The 6,499-nt window shown below is 44.1% G+C and overlaps 1 pseudogene; it reads left to right on the plus strand.

Annotated features, from left to right (window-relative positions):
• The first annotated feature begins 4,316 nt into the window (after positions 1-4,316).
• Positions 4,317-5,179, plus strand: LOC103018180 (cathepsin Z-like; annotated as a pseudogene).
• The last annotated feature ends 1,320 nt before the right edge of the window (positions 5,180-6,499 follow it).

Consider the following 6,499-nt stretch of genomic DNA (forward strand, 5'->3'; position numbering starts at 1 on the left):
ATTTTATTCATTATAGATGCTGATTCCAAGAAGCAAAGGATCCACATTTTGGGAATTTACAGGTCTAATTCATTCCACACATATGAAAGCTGGATTCTGGTAAAATTGATGAATCACTAGATGAGGGAAGGTCAGGTCTTCTTAAACCCATAACCATGATTGACTTTGAGTCACAGAAACTCTGATGCAAATGGGCTTAAACAATAGGGGTATTTATTGTTTCATTTAAAAGGCCAGAGATGGGTTGGTTCCAGAATTGGTTAATCCAGTGGCTCGGTGACATCATGGGAGACCTAGGTTCTATCCAACTTTCCTCTCTGCCACCCTCTAGGCATCGGCTCCTCCTTTATGGTCCCAAGACAGCTGAAGCACTTCTAAGCACCGAATCCCAGCAGGATTTCCAGAGTCAGAGGGAAGGAATGGTTACTTCTTGCCTGTCACTCCTTATTAGCAAGAGAATTTCTCCCAGAACTATGCCCCCACCCAGCAGATTTTTTCTCATGTCTCATTGGCTAGAATTGAATCGAGAACACCGCCTCAGGGCTTGACTCATGGTGCCCTTTCTGTGGCACCTGGCCATGGGGACCAAATTTGGGTTTTCTCAAGAGAGGAAGGGATAGGTTTAGTCGGTGACCAGCAGTGTATATCATGCCAGCTTATCCCCCATGAGCTAATAAATGGCTTGTAAATATGTTTTCTGGAATGTAGTTAGAAGTAAATATATGATGTTAATAATACTCTATTAACTGCTTTTTGGGGGGGGGCCTCAATTTTAGTTCCCCAACCAGGGATTGAACCCAGGCCCCCAGCAGTGAGAGCACGGAGTCCTAACCAGTGGACGGCCAGGGAATTCTCTACGCTATTAACTGCTAAATGTTTCATTTGAACTTTCATCAGCTTTTGGAAGACACAAAATAATTTTTAGCGAGCACCTTTAAGGATCTAATCCAGATCATTTTCACTTATTTCAGAGATGTCTTAGGAGTCAGGGAGACGTTATACAATTTGGAGGCTCCTACTTCTTGAGAGTCATCCTGAATGCTAAGATGTCTTCCCCAGCTCCTCGTCAGACTCATCCAGTCATTGTCTCCACATCTTGGCCCTTTGCTCTTTGCCATGCTCTGTACACACCTGCTCCTCTGGAGAGGGCATCTACTTATGTGATGCTCCTATCACAACCATGTGAATCATGCCCAAATTTACACTTTGGTTCTTTCTTCCAGGTGCTAACCTCACATTTCCATATGACTGGTGGATATTTCCAATTGCATATATTGCGAGTAACTCAAACTCAGCACACTTAATATCATCATACCTTCCCTCATCATCTGCAATTTTATTCCTATCATTTAATGAAGGCCAACCAACTCAAATTCCATCTTCTTTGTGAAGAACTTTCTGATTGTCATCCATCCAGTGAAACAATATGTATCAAGTGCCTGTCGTGGGCTTGACCTATCGTAGACCCAAGTATAAGGTGTTGAGCAAGCCCCCATGGAGCATATGTTCCTGTGCGGTGATATATCAGATAATGAGTGACCAATCATCTCAGCTAGAGCTGATCTCTTATCTCTGATCTTCTAAAACTTTCATTGTCTATATAATAAAGATACAGTGCTAACAAAGGTGTACCTTGGAGAGAATTTGGACAGGGTGCTGTTCTAAGTGCTTAGAACATAATAACTCTTTTAACCTTCACAACAACCCTGTGAGGTGGCACTGTTTGCCCTACCATTTTTACAGAGGACAAAACTAAGACACAGAGAGGTTAAGAAACTCACTCAGGTTTACAAAGCTAGTAAGTGATGAGTTTTCTTCCTTGAAAGCCAGGAAAGTAAAATTAGAATAAATTGTATTTTGAGTAAAAATAAAATATTGAAACTGAATGTGATTTTTAATACACCTACTTTTTCATTTTCAATATTTCCTCAACCACATCAATGTCCCAGAAAAAAAATAACAGTTAAAAAATACAATGAAACATCTATGTAGGGACACACATTTTTTTCTTTTGCTTTGGGCTCCAGTATGACTTGACACAGGATTGTTGGAGCCTGTCTGTATTTAAACTTTTGCTATTTGTGCATTTTGTGCCTGTCTGTATTTAAACTTTTGCTATTTTGTGCATCGAGTTTTTTGTATTAATTTTGATTTTTTAAAATATTGCATTAAAATATTATTTATCTTGATCACCAAGTTTTTGGCACCCTTGTAAATTTTGTGCCCAAGGTGAGTGTCTCACTCTAATCCTGGCCTTGAGTGGTAGAGCTGGGATTCAAACTGAGGCGACCTGGTTCCAGGTCTGTACTTTTAACCATTGCACAGCTCATGTCCTAGAATTGTTGATTTTTGTATCTATATCTACATACCACTGCTCTTTCCAATTAAACTAAAAATGCCTTGAGGGCATAGACCATTTGTCATACTGCCTTCCTGTATTCCTAAAGCATCTGGCATGGTGTTTGTTTGGCACATAGGGTGCCTGATAAAGGTTGGCTGAAAGGGGGCTAAAATTTACCATCACCACCAGCTACTTTTACCACAATTTGTAGTTTTGCTTTCTTTACTGCAATTTCCCTCTTATATACTGTATTTTAGTTTTATAAAAAATAATTAACTGAATAATCCATTTCATATAAAAAGAATGAATGAACACATGTTAACAAAAACATTATGAAAATAAACTGCTTTCTTCAAACTAGTATTTTCTTTTTAGTGAAACTTTCTGCATTTTTCAGAAATATATGGCCTTTGGGAAGAACGTCTATAAATTTCAGTTTTGTAAGCAAACAGATGAGTATAGTAAAGAGAAGGTAGAATGTTCATTGACATAATTATCAGCTCTTTGGTTACAATGTAGCAGTTTCTGAAGTACAACAGTTCTGTGATTTATGCTTCCCTACAAACTAGAGCTCTGCTCATTACCTCTTACACCTGGCTGGGGATCCGCTTCACCTGTGGGTGTACCCGTCTCAGTGTAGTAATGACACGCCTGGGTGGTTATATTTTTTCCAGCACTACTTCTGGGAATGACAGGAAGAGATGAGTATTTTCTCTCCTGCCACTGAACTTAGAAATGCGGCTTTTTTGGGGGAAGAGGGAATCAGTAACGAACCCAGCCATTTCTTCATTATACAAAAGCCGTTGACTTGTTTTTCTGTACTTTAACATCCTCTGAGCAGGTTTTAGCAGCTTTTGAATTTTATCTTTGTGTATTCTATAGTTACCAAAAGTCTATAGTATACTATACTAAGGTATAGTATATTCTATACTTTACTGTAGTAAATATAGAATTCTATACTTTCTAGTTTATTTACTGATTTTACAAAAGAGCCTTTCCAGAGCAGAGCCAGGCAAATTGTCACTTGTTTGACATTTGGAAATCATACGGATGTTCCCTTATGCTCTGGGGTTCTGCAGGGAATACAATAGTGTACTCAGGCTAACTCGGAAATCATACTGTTATACGATGCAGTATGAAACACTGTGTAATTACCCAAATTCTGCAGCTATTAATATTTGCCTAATTTTACGAGGAAACAAGGTGTGAGGAGAACTGGATGGAAATGTGAGTTTGTGCTAAAGGCAGTTTTACTGAACGTCATCCTCCCCATCAGATCCGTGCCCTGAAAACCTTGCTCTATCTTTGGTGCACACACAACCTCATGCATTTTAGGGGAAGAAGACATGCTCCTGGAGAGCATATTATTTTCTCGGCATAGCCCTTAGCTACTCCAGGGACACATCTGTGTTCACCGCTTAGACCAGCGTAGACTGGAACGGATGGCAACAAACTTAAAGCTTAACCAAGACTCAAGTCCACTGTAACTTCTATTTTAATAACCTGAGCAGAGAAAACAGTTTAGTAGGTCATCTGAGTGAAACCGGCGAGAGACAGTTTCCAAATACATGAAGGAGAGCAGCAAGAAGAGTTGGTACAAAATGAGAAAAACAGTTACAAAGGGTGGACGGTGGTAGGGCCCAGTGCCTAAGTCCTGGTGTGGATGTTACCTCTCTGAGTTCTCAGGAAAGGCAGGAACCTTTTGGAAATAAGGCAGCCAGAACTCTATCTGAGGTTAAGCCCAGCTTAGACCAGGCACAGCCGAAGTCGACGAGCATCCTTTCTACTCCTGCATCGAGGCTGGTTCTATGTACCACGGCAGCGCGCTTGAAATTTAGAGACATGAGGGTTTAGAGTTCACTTCTAGTCTTAGATTTAGATGTCAAATGGCTAAGAAAGTAACAAATGGGGAGGTCTGGAAGGATGTGATTCAAGAAACAAGAACTGGGGGTCCGATCGCACCGGCGCGGGAGCCATGGCGTCGTTCAGGCCGCCGCTGCTGCTCTTGCAGCTCTTGCTGCTGGTGGAGCGGCGCAGGCCGGCTTCCACTTCCGCCCGGGCTGCCGGCCCCTGCGCGGGAACCAGCTCACCCAGTTGGGGCGCAAGACATACCCCCGGCCTCATGAGCACCTGTCCCCATCGGATCTGCCCAAGAGCTGGGACTGGCGCAACGCGGATGGGGTCAACTACGCCAGGGTCACCAGGAGCCAGCACATCCCCCAGGACAGCGGCACCAGCGCCACGGCCGACCGGAGCCCCAACAAGCGCAAGGGGGCGTGGCCTTCAGCGCAGCACGTCATCGACGGCGGCAGCGCCGGCTCCTGGGAGGCGGGCGACCACCTGCAGGGGTGGGAGGACGCCCGCCCGCGCCGCATCCCCGACGAGACCCGCAGCAACGACCAGGCCAAGGACCAAGAGTGTGACAAGTTTAACCAGTGCGGAACATGCACCGAATTCAAAGAGCGCCGTGTCATCCAGAACTACACCCTTTGGAAAGTTGGCGACTACGGCTCCGTCTCCGGGAGGGAAAAGGTGATGGCGGAAATCTACACAAACGGTCCCATCAGGGGCGGTACGTTGGCAACAGAAAAGATGTCTAACTACACTGGAGGCATCTATGCTGAATACCATGACAAGGCCTACATAAACCACATCATTTCCGTGGCCGGGTGGGGTGTCAGCGATGGGATGGAGCATTGACTTGTCCGGGATTCATGGGGCGAACCATGGGGCGAGCGAGGCTGGATGATAGTGACCAGCACCTACAAAGGTGGGAAGGGTACCGATTACAACTTTGCTATTGAGGAGAACTGTACATGTGGAAACCCCATCGTTTAAGGCAGACGTCTCCAAAGAGCAGTTCTTAAAGAAATGATCTCATGAGCCGTAACCAGAGGGGATCCCATCATCATGGGCACTGGGTTGGTACTGCCATGGTTCGAAAGAACTGGGGGTTGATGTTCAAGTATCTGACGCCTGGTAACGGCACTGAGCACGGAGGAGAGACACCCGTCAAAATGCTTCCTGGGCTGAAAGAGCGTTCCCAGGGGAGAGTCTGAGGGGGGACGACTTAGCACCTGCACAGGACTGCTTCCTGTCGTGATGACGGCAGCAAACCATCTACCTGGAGAAAAGTGATCACCAGACAGTGAATGATGTGACCTACATTTTCTTCAATAGATGATTTGGCAGCTATGGTTTGTGATGTATTTAACAGGTAAAACAGTTCTGACATATCACCAGTTCCTTTGTCACCTTGAAATCAATGGTGGGGTAGTGGGGGGAGATGGCAATTTCAAGATGCCAAGGGATGAATAAAATACACACTTCAAGAAGGAAAGGAAGGAAGGAAGGAAGAGGGAGGGAGGAAGGGAGGGAGAGGGAGAGGGAGGGAGGGAGGAAAGAAGGAAGGAAGGGAGGAAGGAAAGAAGGAAAGGAAAGAAAAAGAAAAAAAAAAAAGAAACAGGAACTAAGAGCCCATCATGGGGAAAGGTGTTGGCCCCAGGACTGGAGACATGGGCTTGATTAGACACAATGCTACCCACATGGAGCTGTGGTCTGTCCAGGATTATGTGTCTTACATTCCAGCCCACTGTAGGTTTCCAAGATTGGATGGGGTTGGATAAAGCACAAGTACACTTTCAGAACCACGTGCTAATATGTGTGGAAATAATAACTAGAAAAGTCTGCAGTGATAAGACTCTGTTTTCTTCCCCTACTTTAGTGGTATTGCCCACACTTCAAATAACCTTTGTATTACGCGTCTTCCGTGCCGTGTTTCTTCAATACCTGCCTTGACTTCTCTCCTGCTGAGCTCTGCTCTACCACACACTTTTGCCTCCCTAGAGAGCTAATTATAAGCCTGTATATTAGTGCCTACTTACAACGAAAGCTTGTGTCAAAAGCAGCACATATCTATATAGAAATTGCAAAGAGTGTAAGTCCAGAACAGTGATGAAGAAATGCCCTTGGATTATGTTCACCAAGTAATGATTCAAGGAAGTTGAAATTGGTCTGGTCAGGTTCGTGCTGGCAACTGGATGCCTAATAAGTGTTTATTGACAATAATCATCATGATAGTGATAAAATGGCCTGATGCAAGTTTATTTGGGATGTTTTCTACCTATAAAAAAGGGCAGAGGAACTTCTATGCTCATC

This window comes from Balaenoptera acutorostrata, chromosome 3, assembly GCF_949987535.1.
Source record: "Balaenoptera acutorostrata chromosome 3, mBalAcu1.1, whole genome shotgun sequence".
Lineage (NCBI taxonomy): Eukaryota > Metazoa > Chordata > Mammalia > Artiodactyla > Balaenopteridae > Balaenoptera > Balaenoptera acutorostrata.